Raw genomic sequence first — 20163 nt, forward strand, 5'->3', positions numbered from 1 at the left:
CCCATACATTTAAGTGTGCAGCCTTTCACCGTATATACACACACGCACACCCAGTCACCCATACATTTCTGTGCACCCTTTCACCATACACTCACACAGGCAGCCACCTACACATTTGAGTGTATACCCTTTCACCATATTCTCACAAACGCACACGTCATGGGATCGAGGGGAGTCCTATTAGTTCAAAAACAATTGTTTCTTTTTGAAGTCACTCTGACTTCAAAGAAATTATTTCCATTAAATACTGAACCATAACGGAAATCATTTCTTTATGAAGGCAGAGAGACATGTCTTTTTAAAGTCATATGGCTTCACCCATCCCATTACATGCAGGCCTCCAGCCTCGGGTCTTCTATATCATGGGGTGGGGGGAGCCCTCTTCAAAAAGAAAGTTTCTTTTTGTAGTCACTCTGTCTTCATTAGGAAATTATTTCTGTTAAAGAAATAATTTCTTTATGAGTGCAGAGTGAATTCAAAAAGAAACATTAAAAAAAATAAAATGTGAAAAAATATTTCTTTTCTTTTTTTTCTCCAAGTGGGGCCCCCTCCCAGGACATGTACTAGCAGGATACCGCGCACCGTGAAGACTGCGGGCCCCCATTATGCCAGTGGTAGTACCACTGGGATGAGTAGGGTTTCACTTGCAACTTGTCCCTGTACTCTTGCAGAGCAGTAGCCATATTATCACAAGCACCAGTCCATCAAAACTAGAACACAGGTGAGAGTGGTCCACATTTGCTAAATTGATTATCTTTTTAATGCATTTTTTTGACCCTGCTACCCGCTATGTACCGCAGTGAGCAGCTTTGGACGCTATGCAATTTGAATTCTCAAAGCTTCTGCTTAATATCAAGGTTTAAAATGAAGGCATATTTTCATATATAACATCATTGTTTCTGAATCCCAAAATAAATATAATTTTTACTTTACTATTTTAAAGTGCTAAGGGTGAATATGTTTGTCCTGAATTCCCTTAGGAAATCATTGTATTCTGCACCCACTCCCACAATTAAGTTATTTCAAATGAATGTACATTTGTATGTTTAACAACCGGTCCAACAAATGGCTGCCACGATCGATATTTATTTATTTATTTATTTGAACATATGTAAAGCGCACATAACCCAGATGTATCTATGCGATTGAACTTAAGAATTTGGTTACAGAGTGTAAAAAAAAAGAAAAAAAAAAAGAATTTGGTTACAGTCTTATGATTCAACTTATACAGGTAAAGCACATCTTGTATTTATAACGGGCATAACATACATTACATAGAGTTGCAATCAGTTTACAGGTTCTAGTTTGTTGTACAATCAGGATTTGCTTCTTTCTACAGGTTGACACTTATGTTAGATATAGGCTTTTTGATCTTGATATGTCCATATAAAGACACCTTGACAGAATTTCAAAGCAGATGGGATACCCAAAACTAGACCCTTCAAAGGTTACCCCAACTAAACGTTTAAAGTCACTATGAAGTGTGATGTATGTTGGTTCCGCCATTTTATGTTATTTTGGAGAGAAATGTTTAGCAAGTATTTGGCAAAACCCTTCTTTGGCACCACCAATACCATTTCAAATCTGTCCGATAACTGTGAATTTCACAGGCACACACTCACTTACAAAATGCCTCTAAATGTGTAGTTTTGTGCATATTGCTCAAAGTGGGGACACAGGTAAACAGCACTCGTCATACAATGCTGGTAAATGTGGTAACCATCTGAAGTGATTTATATGCAATCCGTAGAAAAAAACTAATAAACAAAATGAAGGAGAAATTACTGAATTTTCTTGACCAAAATGGTAGGTATGTTTGTATATGTATACGTTATTGTTAATGGATATTTATACCGCGCACTATCACCACCGGAGTGGTCCCCTGGTGCTCTGCGGTTCTGAAAGAAGGGAAGGGGGGGGGTGAGTTAGTGGGAGTAAGCTGGAAAAGTGCAAGAGAGCAGCGATGTGCTGTTGGCAGCCTCAGCCCGGTGGGTCCATTGGCTGGGCTTGGGTGTTTTACCGTCAGTAGTCGTCGTGTGCTGTTGTGCGAGTCTATGTGTGGTTTGTTTTGTTGTTGTAGTGTAGTGAAGTTTGTGCGGATTGCTGTGTTTTAGGCTTGTGGTTGTGTTTGGTTAGAATTTGGGAGGTGTATGCAGAGGGGTGAAATTGTTAGAGGATTGGTTAATTGGCATTGCTGTCCTTGTAATTATGACTAGTTGTGAATCTTGCCATCATTCACCATTTTTTCTGCATGTGGCACTTGCTAATCTTCAGTATCCTGTCTAGATATGAGGCAGGCTAGTGATCACAATTCCGTCTAAGTGTGACACTTGTCAACATTCACAGTTTCATCTAAGTGCGGCGCATGCTAACATTCACAATCCCATCTAGATGTGATGCAGGCTAAAGTTAAGAATTCCATCCAAGTGTGGGACATGCCAACATTCACAATCCCATCTAGATGTGATGCAGGCTAAAGTCAAGAATTCTGTTGAAGTGTGGCACATGCTAACATTCTTAATCCTATCTAGATGTGACGCAGGCTAAAGTTAAGAATCCCGTCGAAATGTGGCACATGCTAACATTCATTAACATTCTCAATCCTATCTAGATGTGATGCAGGCTAAAGTTAAGAAATGTGTCGAAGTGTGGTACATGCTAACATTCTTAATCCTATCTAGATGTGATGCAGGCTAAGTTAAGAATTTCATCTAAGTGTGGCACATGCTAACATTCACAATCCTATCTAGATGTGACGCAGGCTAAAGTTAAGACTTCAGTCAAAGTGTGGCACAAGCTAACATTCATTAACATTCTCAATCCTATCTAGATGTGATGCAGGCTAAAGTTAAGAAATCTGTCGAAGTGTGGTACATGCTAACATTCTCAATCCTATCTATATGTGATGCAGGCTAAGTTAAGAATTTCATCTAAGTGTGGCACATGCTAACATTCACAATCCTATCTAGATGTGACGCAGGATAAAGTTAAGAATTCCGTTGAAGTGTGGCACATGTTAACATTCATTAACATACTCAATCCTATCTATATGTGACGCAGGCTAAAGTTAAGAATTCCGTCGAAGTGTGGCACATGCTAACATTCTTAATCCTATCTAGATGTGACGCAGGCTAAAGTTAAGAACTCTGTCGAAGTGTGGCACATGCTAACATTCTTAATCCTATCTAGATGTGACGCAGGCTAAGTTAAGAATTTCACCTAAGTGTGGCACATGCTAACATTCATAATCCTATCTGGATGCAGTCTACATTATAGAAAGGTAAGGTAGAGTGGCGGGGGCTTTCTGGAGTAGAGTAATTGCTCTACACCCCACCCATGCCACACTTACAGTTTATGTTGGTGTCCGTTGGCTGCTGGCTTCGTTGGCTTCCCCTGCGGACACCTGCTGACATGTCTTGGAGCCGCCCATGTAGGAGTCGCCCTTTGCCTCGGGCCCTTAGCCACAGGGGCTGAAACGGGCAGAGGGTTGCCCTGGGACGAACAGTTAACACCAAGTATCCCGCCAATCAGACCCATGGGGGAGGGTTGGTGGTAGTGCAGAAAGCGGCTGTATGGCAATGATGTTTGTCCATTCAGGCTCCAGGGGTGGGTTGGGAGGCGGGAGGAGGAAGGGAGAGGGAAGTGGAAGGGTGCCGGGGCTGCATGGGGCGCGGGCCGCATCGAGATCCAAAGAGTGCCCTAAACATGGAAATAGTTGGCCCAGGAAAGTCGCTGCACAAGGTAGCTCACCTGCACTCGCTCCAGATGGAAAATGGACGAGCAGGGTGACGCTAGTGAGTACACCAGCAATGGTCGCAACATAGGTCCAATCAGGCTCCAGGGGTGGGCTGGGAGGCGGGGGGAGGCAGGGAGAGGGAAGTGAAAGGGTGCCGGGGCTGCTCGGGGCACAGGCCGCATCGAGATCCAAACAGTGCCCTAAACTTGTAAATAGCAGGCCCAGGAGTGTCGCTGCACAAGGTGGCTCACCTGCACTCGCTCCAGATGGAAAATGGACGAGCAGGGAGATGCTGGTGAGTACACCAGCCATGATCACAACATTGGTCCAATCAGGTTCCAGGGGCGGGCTGGGAGAAGGGAGGGAGAAGGAAGTGGAAGGGTGCCGGGGCTACACAGGGCACGGGTCGCATCGAGATCCAAACAGTACCCTAAACATGGAAATAGCAGGCCCAGGAGGGTCGCTGCACAAGGTGGCTCACCTGCACTTGCTCCAGATGGAAAATCATGGAGTGGGGCTTGAGCCAGCCCTTCTTCACAAGCCCTCCACACCCTTTTGTATAATGCAGACCTAACCTCTGCCCTGATGCTCTGGACCTCCGCCAGAACTCCTGCCTCAGGAAGCTCCTTCTGTGGCTGTGGTATATTCAGGTATTCCGACAGGCCGGCAATCCTGACATGGAATGCTTTTGCTGATGGAGCAGTATCCTGCTCCTCCTCGTCGTCAGTGTCCTCCTGGTCCTGACACTGGACAGATGGCACCAGTTGCCTTCCGGGGGTCCTCCGTGGTGCGGGTCTGGACCTGAACCGAAGTTGCTGGAGCTTCAGAACTGTGCTGCTGCAGTGATGGAGCTGGAGGAGGCGGCATGGGCTGTGCTGGCGTGGGTTGTGCCGGCGGAGCCGGGGGCAACATGTCCTTAATGATACGGTCATCACACGCTGGCTGAGCACGATCTTGCACAGTGGCAGGGGTGAGCATGCCAACGGCCTCCCCAGCCCCTGCCTGTACAGTGCGTTGCGGTACCTGGACTCCAAGATGTTCGGATAAGACGTGGACCAGGTGACGGGGGTCAATGGTACCCAGTCTGTCGTACGAGCAAAACTTCTCCTTTGCTGCTTGGTGGGCCTCAGCACTTTCCTGTGAGGCTTCCCGCCTTTGCTGCTCTGGAGTGTCCACCATTTTGTCCACGCCCTGGGCACGTGGACCTGTAGCCGGCGTGTTCCTGGGCTCGGCCTGCATGCAAGACTGCACTGGCTCTGCCCCGCACCTCAGGTATACACCTGGTAGGCTGTGAGCCCTCAGCATTTCCCAACCAGTAGTGCTGGCTCGGCGTGGAGGCGCCCCCTCGGGTAAAGATTGAGAAATCAGCATGATCCAACTCGGGACGGGTGCCGGTGTAGAGCTCATAAACCACTCAGCTGCAGGATCGGTAGAGCCCTTGTATCCCCTCGGCTGTGAGGTCGGTAGCTGTGTGCGCCTCAGTGCTCCTTGCGCCAGTGCGAGGGCCAGACTGACCCCTCCTGCCAGAGGGCTTCCCCAAGAAGGAGTCGCCTCTGCTGTGTGCCTTGGAGAATAAAGCACCTACCTTCTGTGTCTTCCTCTGGACGTAGTCCTTGATGTTCTGAGGAGGAGTCCTGTTAAATAGTTCCTTCCAACGCTCTTATCAGTGCTTAAGCGACCTGGATGTGAGGCAGTTGCACACGCAGTAGCCGTCCCAACCGTGGTCCTCACCAAGGCACCAGAGACAGAGTTTGTGGGGATCTGCTTTAGGGAAGGAACCGTCGCACGACGGGCACCTGCTAAAGCCTGTCGGAGACATGTGCCAATGTCAGAGCTAGGGTACCGGTGGAAGGTGTTCTGTATGAAGAAAAAGAAAAAACGTTAGGATACTGGGAAAAAGCACGTGGAAACGAGGCTAGGCCTCACCCAGGAGCGCTGGTGGAGCAGTCCGTTCCAGTCAACCTGGAAAAGGGGACTGGGGTGTAGCGCCGGTGGGTGAGGTTAAGGGAGCCTGCGCTCCCCGCGCACCAGTAAATTCAAAAGGGAAGTGTCTTTCTGGTGGAAAGAAGTTCCGTTCCCGTCCCTCACAAGGGACGCCCGTACAGTATGCAGGATAGGGTAAGGGACGGACAACCAGGACCTCCCCACCCATGACGGCAGAAGGACCAAGAAAGGAAAAGCACACTAAAATTGGTGAAAAAATAAAGAAGCCACCACTATAGCAGAATGGTGACCCTACTGTGCATTACCGTGACTGGTTTGACAGCCTGCGAGTAAAAATCACACAAAAGTAAGTAAAGTACGTCCACTGCCACCAGCCATAATAGTAAGCTTGTCACTGTAACAGAAATGTTACATGAACAGCGAAAAAGGGGATCCAATGCATCTCGCCAACACTCCACATAAGGTGGGAGGGATGTGCTGGTCTCACTATATAAAATGTAAATGCAAAAGTGTACATGTAGTTAGTATTAATCACTGGAAAATGATCCATTGCCACCAGGGCATCCTAGGCACATTGTAAAAGTAGACCGGCGACCACCGAGAAGGGCAGGAGCCCATCTCCAATGCTGATGAGTACAGCTGATCTGAGCTGCATCAAGCTGCACCAATCGACGTCCATGACTGAGGCGCTCTCCGCATGCTGCAGCCTAATTTTACATTCACCCGTGGCCTTTATCAGGTTGTTTTTGTAAGATTGGAGCAGGACAGCTGCTTTATTGCAAGGAGTGCCGCCTGTCACAAAATGGCGGGTGCACCGTGGGTTGAGAGTGAGGCTGCCTTTGGTTGCTAAGCAACCGCCTCACTCTTCAACCAATCCCCAGCACTGGCAGGCGGAAGCCAGCTGCGGGAGAAGGCCAAAGAAAAGGCCCTGTTTGCCTCCTGTTCGCCGTGGTGAGCCGCCTCCTACTTTAATGGGGTAAGTGTTCTCACGAGTCATCTCTGTATGCAATCTTCGTCGCACCACACACGCTTGGCCTCCTTTAAGAACCAGACTTTGACTCTGTTCATATATTTCCATCACGCTCGCTAGACATTGAACCACCCTAGACCTGCTAGTTTCAGGTCTACCACGGACACATAGGCCATATTTTCATGCTCACCGATACATGCCCCACTCACAGGCCTCTGTACCGCCAAACTTGACTACTGTATTCTGGCTGTGCCATTATACGGTGCGGAAAACTGTGCGCATGCATTGATCTAGCCCACGGCAATCACAGCAACTATGCCCATTGTTTTATTCTTCGTTAGCCTGCCCACTGCCTAAAACAAACCAGCGCACTGCGCCTGTACTGTTCTAACCTTCTGACCCAAAATAAACTAGCCTATTATACCAAGGGTGAACTAGCCTACTGCACTATAAGTGAACTAGCCTACTGCATTATAAGTGAACTAGCCTTCTGCATTATAAGTGAATTAGCCTACTGCATTATTAGCAAACTAGCCTACTGTACACCCAGTGAACTAGCCTCTGTACTTGAACGTGCCCACCCATTGATTCTAGATCCATTCCTCAACTTACTTGCAAGACTATCACTCTCCACTTCCACAGTGCATTAACTGCTCCACACCTGGATCTGAGCCAGCCTCTGTTCCACTGTCGAACTAGCGCTTTGAGACGCTCCGGCCTATATGGCCTGTCTCTACAGTGTCACCCTAACTATTGTAACTGTCCTCCCGCTTCTCAACGCAGTCTTACCACCCGACGTCATTCCTCCATTGCAACCATATTCTCTAGTGTATTCACCACAGACCTATGGAGAGGCCTCAGGTTGCAATAACTGCAAAACAGACTTCCTACCCAATTCCACCTTCAGCCCTGCTAAATGGATCCATCGCTTTGCATAACCACCCACACATTGGACTCCTTGTCCAGTGAAGGCAAGGAACCTAAGACTATGCTCTCGGATCCCGCAAAGTAGAACTCCTCATAGGACAGCCCACCAACCACGCCTACCTAAATCTACACCTACCACTCCAGCTCACTGCCCACCCACCACACTTAAAGCAGCTAAAACACCTAGCCCAGCTAATCAACCTATCATTAGAGGTGCACTCATTAAAGCCCAATCTCTAGGTCGCCCATGCGTTAGACTTTGCTGACTTGATCTCTAGTAACAACCTCCACTTCCTTACAATTACCGAGACTTGGTTGCATCAGGCAGCAGGCCCTGCATTATCTTAAGTCATCCAAGATGGCTACTCAATAATAAGGAAAGATAAAGGGGACAGCAAAGGAGGCAGCATGGCATTCATTGCTAAAATGTCCCTAGGCCTCTGAGTCACCCCGGCTGCCAGCCCCACATCTACGGAGCTACTATCAGTCAAGATCCCTCTATCAGCAACCCAAACTATCCTCATGCACCTCATTTACCGCCCCCATTTTTCGCCCATATATCGCCCATATTTATGTATAGTAAATAATAGGTGAAGTTAAAGGGTATGAGTTAGGGTAGGAGGGTGTGGGTGGTCTCTCCCGCTTTATTTAAAAAAAGTGGAAAAACCAAAAAGTCATTTTAATTTAAAAAAATGAGCGCATTCTCCAACCGTTTTTTTTTTATTCTACATTTTTATGGCTTTCCAATTTATATTACCTGCAAATATGTTGTGTAACAAGCAATGGAATAATGTCAGATATTAATCATGCATATCCATTTTTGCAGATCATTTAGCATTTTCCTGCATCTCCTTTATCTCGTTAGCACAGAATTTGCACAAATTGAGACTCCATTTGAGCCTTTCACCCTGACACCTCTTCCTGCCCTAGCTATATTGGCCTTTTAGAAATGTTTAACTAACTTAACTCACAATTCTGGGAGAAATGGTTAGTTACGTCTGCAAGTCACTCAGAAGGCAGCAGGTAAGTTAGGCAAGCTTCTTTATCCAATATCTTCAGGTTCAGATGTCATCAGGTACATGACCATCATAGGAGATATTGGGAAGCTCAGGAAATGGAATGCCAACCAAGGATACATCATTCCAACTTAACTGCTGCCTCCTGACTGACTTGCATACGTAACAACTAGCGACGAAGGTGGCATACTCAGGTCCTCAATCGTACCACAACTTTCCAGCACTCATCCAAACATTCCACAGATGACCTCATTCAGTCAGACATCCAGCGAGACAGGGACACATCAGGAAACCACGTGAAAGGCAGACCCTAACAGGGTTCTCGTAGTTATAGCACAAATTCTAAGATGAACTTTCCTATATTACTACAGATCTTCTCTCTCAACATGACCTAGCATGCTCTAAAAAACACATCTCCACTGGAATGTCCCCGTCTCCTCAAGTCTATGACCTAGCATGTTCTAAAACCACATCGCCACTCAAATGTCACCTGCTCCTCTAGTCTAGGACCTAGCATGCTCTAAAACCACATCTCCACTGGAATGTCCACAGCTCCTTTACTCTATGACCTAGCATGCTCTAAACCCACATCTACACTGCAATTTCCCCAGCTCCTCTAGTCTATTGTAAAAGCAAAAGGAAATATCGAGGCTGAGTACCCCAAAAGGAAATACACCAAACACGGGCTTATAAAGATTCACAGATCTTTATTCTATAACTGTACAGTTTACAAAGAAACAAAGTATCAGATAGCTATCTGGCCCTCAGTACATCACAGCGAATACCAGCCCTTTCGGTGTGAGAAGTGAGAGGTACTGGACGTCTAAACAGTTGTTCATTTTATACATTTCCAATCATAATGTCCAGCCCCTCTACAGGTTAATGATACTCCGTCTAGGGTTCGTGCCGAGTTCACTTCTAGTTTGTCCAACTATATGCATGTGGATGATTTTCAGTTTGCATATCAACAAGTCACAATGGAAACAGTGTATTCTTGGATTTAACATTAAGCCTTAGTACATGTCCTATACAATGTAGTTCAGCAAGTGTCCACGTTCAGTATTTAGACAGCATTGTAGTTGATGTATGTCCACGGATCGGACTTGTTGGCGCAGGTATTCCTCTGTCTACAAGTCAGGCATGGGACAAGGTCTCTTTACTCAACCCAATCATTCGACCAACTGACAGTTTAGGCATTAACTTCCATACAAAGGTCAGGACGGCTCAGTTACAAGCGGGAAACACTGTCCACCATTTTAGAACACAGAATTACTCTGGAGTGAAAATCAAAATGGCGGATGGACCTAAAATGGCAGCCAAGTCGATCTAAGATCGGAACATAGCAACGCGGTTTTCTTCGCAGAGCGACTGGGCTTAGGGCAACATATACAATAAAGGAGGCACAATGTGATATCCCATTTAACAAACCCTCCTTTTGGCCTAAGCCAAGCGCTAAACTACTTCTAGTCACTTTACGAATAACTCCACGTCTAAATGTCCATACATCCCGAATCATTATCGGAGATATCAATTGCCATGAGGTCAGATACTGAGACTTCCTTCAGCACGAATTCATTAGATATTTTCTCTGGGGCGTATACCTTGTGCCCTAATGTACCCATAGCTTGTGCACAACATCCTCCTGACATCGAACACATACCAGGAAGACATTGTATACAACAGCAGAAAAACACCAGAATACCTAAAATAATCAGCAAGACCAAAAGTAGCTTCCATCCCCAAGATCGCAGGAAGTCCCAGAACCAAGCACTAAGAACCCAGTTTTCCTCGGGAACATGTACTTCCGAACTGAGGACATGCAGATTTTGAATCGCCCTAAAGATAGTTGGGGAGGAATCTGGCACGAAAACAGAGCAAGCGGACCCCACTAATTTACATACCCCACCACGTTCAGCCAGGATGACATCTAATGCCATCCGGTTCTGAAGTGCCACTAACCTTATTGCTTTCTGTTCTAAAGTCATATTATAGAGTATGTCAGTGGTCCAGTTGATGGTCCTCTCCAGTATTCTCGTTAGTCTTCTGATATCTTCAGAGTTCATTATTTGTCCCCAAAATGGCACAAAGGATTTAGCTACATCGCCCAGAACTTGTGCGGAAGTATCGCAATTCTCGTCCCGCTGTGGACGAGCATTTGAAATTCCTACAGCGCTAGCAATGAATACCCCGGGCAACAGAATCCCTAAATATCAGGTTCCCTGCCAATCCCTGGGTAACCATGGAAATGCTACATTACCGCAAACAAAGTAGACAGGTTCGCCTACATACAAAGGTCTGTCCTCACTAGTTAAATTCGCAACATTGGCGCATCTCTTAAAATCACCCATTGACTGAGTACCATTCCTCTGTATGCAGAAAGAAACTGAATTGGGGCTGTGGTTGACAGTATAAGAAGGTGGTGTGGCATCCCTATTGCCTATTGGAGCCATCTTGAAAGAGATCAAGGATTGAAAAGGACGGGACAGTCTGTCAGAAGGCCTAATAGAAGCAACATTAGGCTTGCTCCTATTCGCAAAGAGTGAGCATCCCAGGGGTGTTAGAACATGTTTCTCAAAATCATTCAAGTTAGTTCCATCAAAGTTCCCTGAGATGTTATCGTTCCCAAAGAATAGTGCCCTTAGAGAAGCACAGCAGGCAGTTGTCAAAGGTAAAGGATGGATATACCAACCCAGCCCCTTATCCCCATGTTGCGGTAAATACTAACAGACCTAACAATTGGACCTATTAAAAATGCCATGTGTAGCATTCATAATGAGTAATAGAGTATTGTTATGATAACTCTGTCTGTGCTGAGAGTCTCTAGGAGATAGAGTGTGCAGATGCACGAAAGTAGTAGAAACAGTGGGTACATTTTCAGTGGGTAACACATTTTCAAGCGGATGTATTTCTTCCAGATACCAGAATCCTAAGGCAATGACTATTGTAAAACCAGTTAACATTATCAAAAGACAATACGTTTTCGGGGCCCACGCATTCGATTGTTCATTTTCACAGCCGGTCACACAGTCTCTTATCTGTTCCGTACAGTGGGAGCTGTTGCAGGCATTGTGTTCTTCAAATGATTACACCAGAGTCAATGTGCTGGCAATCTCCTGATCGAGTGTCTTCTTAGTCCTTTCACAAACCCTAGCCAGCAGAATCCCCTTATGTACAAAAGATCGGGCCAAAGAGACAAGCCCTTCGATGATTTACCTTGATGGCAGAGCCGAACCGTGCAGTGAGTCTACTTCCTCGGACGCAGATTGTACCCTGTGATCCCTGGTACTGAATGATCTGTGAACAACGTGTCACCACTTCCCGATGGAAGCAGCGAATTCAAAACAAGATCTGACACAAGATTCAGAACAAATTTTGAAGACGGAGCTGTTGGAGAGTGTGGAGATAAAGTAGCTGTTTCCCCAGGCCCCACAGGCTCAGGGAGAGTCTCTGACACACTCTCAATGCTGTTTGATGCTTCGTGATTATTGGTTACGGTATTGATGAGGGGTTCTGTGTCTTCTGTAGCATGTGGCAAAGGGTAAGGAATCCTCTTGATGTGAGACGTGTGGATCCAATGCCTCTTGCCCTTCACTCGCACCGCTGCCTGTGTGACCAGGAGGACCTGATGGGGGGCCCCGCCACCGAGGTGCGAGGCAAGAATATCGCTCAAACGACTTGGTGAGGACCCAGTCTCCCAGCCGTATGCTGTGACCTGGGCCCTCGTATATTATAGGTAAAGCCTCCCGCACCTGGTGATAAATCAAATACAGATTTTTAGTTAACTGTCCACAATATTCAGAAAGAAGTACATTTTCGACCTCACGTAAAGAACGGGGCTTCGGTAAATTCCAAATGTTAGCTGGCCTACCCATGACCACCTCAAATGGAGAGAGCCCAGTCTTAGTTTGAGGGGTCGTCCTCATAGATAATAACACGATCGGTAAGGCGTCCGGCCATTTCAGTTTGGTGCCGGCACACGTCTTAGCGAGCTTGTTCTTGATGATGCTGTTGTGTCTTTCTACTAATCCAGCACTCTGTGCGTGTCTGGCCGAATGGAACCGTTTATCGATCTGTAATCCCACGTATATCTGCAGAATTAAAGCAGCGATAAAATGTGAACCATTGTCCGACCAGATGACTCTTGGCAAACCAAATCTAGGAAAATATTCCTTCAGCATGGTCTTCGCCGTGGTCATGGCTGTGGCATCTTTGACGGGAAAAGCTTCAACCCATTTGCTAAAGGTGCAGATGATAACTAGTACATATTTATAGTTATTACAACGCTCCATTTCAATGAAATCAAAGTGAATCACTTCAAAGGGGACAGAAGGTGGACCAAAACTACCCCTAGGAGTCGATGTGCCCTTTCCCACATTATGCTGCAAACAAATCATACACCCTTGATTGAAGCGCTCGGCTGCCTTAGGGATTTTATCATTTACCCACACATTTTGTAACATTTTGGTAACTTTGCGTGCACAAATATGGGTGGGACCATGAGCCATAACAACCATCACCATAATATACGCGTCAGGCAGTAACCATTTCCCTTCTACTTTGTCCATCCAACACCCGTCATCATCCAATTTCGCCAAACCCTCAGCCCATTTCTTAGATTCCTCTAACGTGGCATCAGCTTGAATGTGTTTTACAGATTCAATACCCTCATCCAAAGTACAGGCATTTGTGGCTTCCCTTGAAGTATACATTTCTGAAGAGAGATCAGTGGCAGTCTGTTTGGCTATCTGGTCAGTGGAAGCGTTGCCTTTTCCTGCATTATCTATAATCTTCTGATGTTTGTTTGTTTTATTATTTGTATTGCGCACCAGACCCAGGGGTAACTGGGCGCATTTCATAAGACAACTTACAGCTTAGTTACAGAATCACAGGCAGATATGGAGACAAGAAATATACAAAAATATACAAAAATATACACAGAATATACGCGAGGGCAGAATAGCGGTACAGGTGTATGCAGTCCTGCTCAGACAGGCGGTACCTGCTGAGGATGTGTGCAAAGGTACTGTCATGGAGGGGCATACGGAGTGGGTCCAAGCAGTGGGCAGTCTATTATTTATCTGCGTCTTTGATCCACCTTCTAAGGTTGTTTCGGAAGGTGGGGTATGGTTGGTTTGTCCGCAAGGTGGGAGGCAGGGAGTTCCAAAGTTGAGCTGCTTTGACCTGGAAGCTACATCCGCCAACTCTGGACAGTTTAAATCTAGGTATTGAGATATTGTTGGAATTAGCAGATCTGGTCAGTCTTGTTGGTTTTATTCTCCTGAATCTCGTAGAAAGGTACTGTGGTGCGGCATTGTTTAGACATTTATGCACAAGTGAGGCTACTTTTAGCTGGATTTTCTCGTGGGTTGAGAGCCAGTTATTGGAACTTCTAAGTTCAGTGATGTGGGCTCTCCTAGGAATGCCTAATGCTGCTCTACGCGCATTGTTCTGTAGGATTTGAATTCTTTTAATACCTTCCTTGTTGGCCCCAATGTAAAGTGAGTTACAATAGTCCAACTTCGATAGCACTAGAGCTCTGGCCAATGTGATACAACTGCTATTGGATAGGAAGGGTTTACCTGCTCTTATCAATTTTCACGTGTAGGCGGTGGCAGAAGCCATCGCGTTGACCTGCTTATTGAAGGAGAGGGTAGAGTCCAGGTAGAAACCCAAGGTTTTTACTGCGTGAGCGGTTGTGATTTGGTTATTATCAATGTTAAAAGAGGAGTAGTTAGGGCACAGTTTTTTAAGGGTAGAAGGTGTGCCAAGGATCATGATTTCGGGTTTGTCATCATTCAGGCATAGTCCGTGAGTGGCCATCCATGCCTGGATGATGAGATACACCCTGTTCACCAAGGCCAAATCCTTGTCATAATCACCAGTAAGTGGTAGGAGAATATGGGTGTCATCTGCATAGTTAGTGTAGGCGATACCAAGAAGGTCCAGATCATCGAAAAGGGGCTTCGTGAAGATATTGTAGAGTGTAGGAGAAACGCAAGATCCCTGGGGCACGCCGCATGTGATGGGGATGGTGTCTGCTGCTGCTGTGGTAGAGAAGACTCTCATGGTCCTATTATTGAGGAAAGATTGAATCCAAACTGTGGCTTCTTCAGAGAAGTGTGCAGCCATGTCTAGGTGCCTACAAAGGACCTTGTGGTTGACAAGGTCGAATGCAGCTGATAAGTCCAGAAGGAGGAGTAAGGCAGGTTTCCCTTGATCCCTTAGCTCATTGATTTGTGCCTTTAAGTCTAAGAGGGCTGTTTCGGTCCCCTGCTGGGGACGGAAGCCGGATTGCTGTACTCCTAAAAGGTGGTTAGTTTCTAGATGCTTCTGTATTTGTGAATACGCCACTTTATCTATGATTTTTAAGAGGAATAGCACGGCAGTGATTGGGTGGTAATTCGTAGGTATGGCTGGATCTAGAGTCTGTTTTTTAAGCAGTGGGAGTACCCAGGATTCTTTTAGGTTACTTGGTATAGACCCTGTTGCTAATGAGGCGTTAATGAGTTTAGAAATGAAGGGAGCCAGGTCTCTGGATGCGTCCTTTATCAGTTGGGCTGGACATTGGTCACCCTGGCAATTTGATGGTTTGAGCGTCATTATGATTTTTTCAGTCTCAATAACGGATACTTTGGAGAACTTGAAGCGGGGAGTGTCAGAATTATTTTTAGGGGGGATGGTGGTGCGATGTGCTGCACATTTCATAATTGCTAGCTGAGTAGGGAGTGCAAGCGCTGAGAGTAACCGTACTATCAAGGAGCCATGCTGGATTTTAGTGCCATGTGAGGTCAAGAAACCTCTTTCTGCCCAAAGTCTGCCGAAGTTGTGAACCACCCCAAAGGCATACTGACTATCAGTATATATATTTATGGTAAGCCCTTCAGAAAGTTCACAAGCTCGGATCAATGCTACAATCTCTGCGGCCTGCGTGGAGTTATATGCGATTCTTTTGGTGTTCACGACCGTGCTCAATGTGGTGATTGCATAAGCAGCTGTGGATGTACCATCCGGAAGTTTGAAACAGGAGCCATCACAAAACAGCTCCCCTTGTGGATTGTTCAAAGGAGTATCTTTTAGATCGATTCTGCCTTTTGTCTAATGCTCTGTAGTGTAAAGGCAGTCCTGTGATTCTTCGTCACTGCAAGAAGAACCTTGCGGGAAAGGTAAAAGTTCAGCCGGATTAAGGACACAGCACCTCTTTATTTGGATGTGTGCTGCAAACAAGATCAATTTGTATCTCGTTAATCGTGCAGATGTGAGGTGTTGCGTTTGTGTTCTGTTTAATAGAACATCTACAGAGTGAGGAACCATCAGGGTTAAAGCATGGCCTAGGACCCTTCCCTCGCTCTGTTTTACGGACGTTGCAGCAGCAGCGACAGCTCTCAAACATCTTGGCAAAGCGCATGCAACAGGATCAAGGGTGGAAGAAAAGTAGTCAGGCGGCCTATTCTTCCCTCCATGTTCCTGTGTTAATACAGCCAAAGCACATCCATCACATTCATGCACATACAACACGAAGGCCTTTTCATAGTTTGGTGTGCCCAAAACTGGTGCCGAGCACAATGCAGTCTTGAGCAGATCAAATGGTTGCTGGTGCTCCAAGTTCCATGGCAATGGCGAAGAACTGCCCTTCTTCGTCAAAGCCAACATTGGTTTAATCACTAAGGAGAAGTTCGGGATCCACTGCCTACAGTAAGAAGCCATTCCTATCAAGACTCTAACTTCCTTCTGTGTATTTGGGACAGACATGCTAGAAATGATTTTCATCCGTTCAGGCGTCAACCTTCTTCCCTCCTTTGACAGGAGATAGGCTAAATAGGCGACCTCCTGTCGACAATACTGACATTTTTTAAGCAAAGCTTTGTGTCCATGTTGTGCTAGATGGATAAGCAACAACATGGTGCCCTCCTTACAAGCACTCTCTGAGTCAGCAGCTAAGAGTAGATCGTCTACATACTGAAGCAGTGTACAAGTAGTGGGCAACTCCAGTGTGTCAAACCATATGCAATACTTCTGACTGAGACTTTGCTTGCCAAGCGCTCTCTGAGGACATAATTTGTGACTGGATGTCTGGCAGCAATCCACGCACAAATTTGTCCAAAAATAGTCATTTCCCAGACTCTGTGCTTAAGTCTTGCGCACTGAAATTTGAAAATACTTGCTCGAACCGATTAAAGAACTCGCTAGCACCCTCAGACTTCCCTTGGACACAGGCCATAAGCTTGTCCTAAATAATCCTTCTTTCAGGAATTATAACTTTCAATTTCGTAACTATTCTATCAGGCAAAGTTAGTATTACCTGTGGTGGTCTCTCACCAGCTGGCCTTTCTCTATCGAGTCTAACCATATTATCCCATGTATCTCCTAACCCTGCTACATAGTCTACAGTCCTAATCTGCTTCCACAAGTCAATAGGCAGGAGTACGGGAAATAACAAATCAATATCACTTAAGGTAAACACTGATGATTGCAAGACAGATTCTATTTCTTTGTAGAACCCTGTCGGATTCTTCCTAATATCGGGAATAGATTGTTTAATGGTGTTCACTTCCTGTCTCGAAAACGGGACGTGAACGAACTGCGACACATAATGTGCAGGAATGTCATAGGCAGCTGCACCTGTTCCGGCGTTAGCTGGAATCTCAACTTTTGGGACAAATGTCAGAGGAACCTCTCTCATAGGCAACTGAGAAGGAGGCAACTCCGAACGTTTACTAAGCAACAGAGCTAGATTGAGCACTAAAGCAGCTGAAGAAGTGTCAAACGAAAAAGCCCTCTTATAAATATTCAATAACTCTGCGGGACAACAAATCTTTCTTTTTATACATTCATCCTGCAGGTACTATACCATTACCTGTATCACTTTCCTCTGCATTTCTGGCGTATACTGACTATACGTGTCATATACTTCAACGGAAGTTATCAAAGTGTCTGAAATCCACCTAATTGCATTTTTTGTACAAATTTGTGTTTCCTCATTTATCGACTTACGACAAGGAAAGAACCGTTTCTGTACTAACATAGCGTCCAAACTATCACCATCTACATTTTCATTCCTTAACCTTTCCAACTCCCTTCTATACACAAAAACCCTCTCGGCATGCTCATGTACTTTCTCCGCAGTATCTCTAGAAAATGCTAAAGTATTCAGATCCCTTAACCCTTGTGGGAGATCTATATCATCTAGCCTGTTCCACATTATACATAAATGAATTCCTAATCCTTCAATAAAAACGTTTTTCTCAGGAAAATTGTCTAAATTATAGAGTGTGGCAAGAACATCAGATTGTTCACCCCTCTCCATAGAATGTTTAGCCCATGCAGTCAATTCATGCTTTCTCTCTGAAGACACAGTATTACGAGTTACAACCCTCGATCCCGCTCCCCGATCTACTACAAGCAGTGTAGAACCACTTGGAAGAGGGAGAGTAGGCAAATTTTGTACATTCGGAAACAGAGGTACTATCACTGGTGCAGCAGGCAAACCCACCAGACCCGTAACAGCAGGCCAAGGTGGAGGAGCAGGTGGAGGAGGGACGACAAGAGGAGGAACAACAGCCGGAGGAAGAGGAACATTAAGAGGAGCAATAGGAGGAGCAGGAGGAGCTACGGGAGTAGGAATAACAGCAGGAAGAGGATCATACGGAGGTGGCGCAGTGGCACCAGGCCTTCGTTCATTTAAAAGTTTGTTAATGAGCTCATCAGTTACATGAAAGTCTTTAGAAGGATACATTTTCTGGATACCAAGTGAAAAAGGCCTATCCATATTCCGAACTGACTCTGACATATGACGGCGTGCATGCTTTTCTCTACTCTTAAACTGCTGCATAGCTTCTTTCTTCCAATTCTGTAATACATCAAATGCTGCAGGTCTAGCCTTTTTTTCAATAATATGGATTCTAAGTATTCAATACGAGGAGTTTCAAAACTACCATTGATTGGCCACTGAAGTTCGGAAGCATGTCTAGTTTGTCTGTGCCAAATATCATTAAACACTATACTACCAATTCCGTGCTTACAGTACATAGTACATGCCGGCGACCCCTCCATTGGCGCCCTACATCACTGCAGAATAACGCCCTGAAGCAGGCAGAGAATTTCCCAGGCATATCAGAATACTGGTGTTACCTGGTCAACAATTGTACTCGCGTGGGAAAATACGCCAAAACTAATTATCAGGATACTTAAGAATTGGGTCACGACTCACCTGATCAAATCCTAAGGAGGTCCAATCGGATTTCAAAGTACTAACAAAGGTCCCACGTGGTTGGTGATTTCGACAAATCTGCCTGCCTCGATATATGGACCCTCGTCAAGATGCCGTCTCGGACCGTGGGCTCACCCTCCAGGGATCGGGTCGTGCAGCGCTGCTGAGGTGTCGCTTCTCATCCAAGAAAGGGGCCCCCTTTTACACCGTCCGATCCCGGTCCGATAGCCCTGTCAACCTTCAACGAGATGGCATCAATCTAGAGGGTCCCTATTTTGGCGCCATCTCTAAAAGCTAAAGGAAATATCGAGGCTGAGTACCCCAAAAGGAAATACACCAAACACGGGCTTATAAAGATTCACAGATCTTTATTCTATAACTGTACAGTTTACAAAGAAACAAAGTATCAGATAACTATCTGGCCCTGAGTACATCACCGCGAATACCAGCCATTTCGGTGTGAGAAGTGAGAGTTACTGGACGTCTAAACAGTTGTTCATTTTATACATTTCCAATCATAATGCCCAGCCCCTCTACAGGTTAATGATACTCGGTCTTGGGTTTGTGTGGGTTCACTTCTAGTTTGAACAACTATATGCATGTGGATCATTTTCAGTTTGCATATCAACAAGTCACAATGGCAACAGTGTATTCTCAGATTTAACGTTAAGCCTTAGTACATGTCCTATACAATGTAGTTCAGCAAGTGTCCACGTTCAGTATTTAGACAGTATTGTAGTTGATGTATGTCCACGGATCGGACTTGTTGGCACAGGTAATCCTCTGTCTACAAGTCAGGCATGGGACAAGGTCTCTTTACTCGACCCAAACATTTGGCCAACTGACAGTTTAGGCATTAACTTCCATACAAAGGTCAGGACGGCTCAGTTACAAGCGGGAAACACTGTCCACCATTTTAGAACACAGAATTACTTTGGAGTGAAAATCAAAATGGCGGATGGACCTAAAATGGCAGCTAAGTCGATCTAAGATCGGAACTTTGCAACGCGGTTTTCTTCGCAGAGCGAATGGGCTTAGGCCAATATATAAAATAAAGGAGGCACAATATGATATCCCGTTTAACACTATGACCTAGCAGTCTCTAAAACCACATCTCCGCTTGAATGTTGCCAGATCCTCTAGTCTATGACCTAGCATGCTCTAAAACCACATCTCTACTCGAATGTCCCAGGTTCCTCTAGTCTATGACCTAGCATGCTCTAAAACCACATCTCCATTGGACTGTCCCCGGCTCCTCTACTCTATGACCTAGCATGCTCTAAAACGACATCTCCACTACAATGTCCCCAGCTCCTTTAGTATATGACCCAGCATGCTCTAAAACCACATATCCACTGGAATG

This window comes from Ambystoma mexicanum, chromosome 4p, assembly GCF_040938575.1.
Source record: "Ambystoma mexicanum isolate Mex_15411 chromosome 4p, UKY_AmexF1_1, whole genome shotgun sequence".
Taxonomy (NCBI): Eukaryota; Metazoa; Chordata; class Amphibia; order Caudata; family Ambystomatidae; genus Ambystoma; species Ambystoma mexicanum.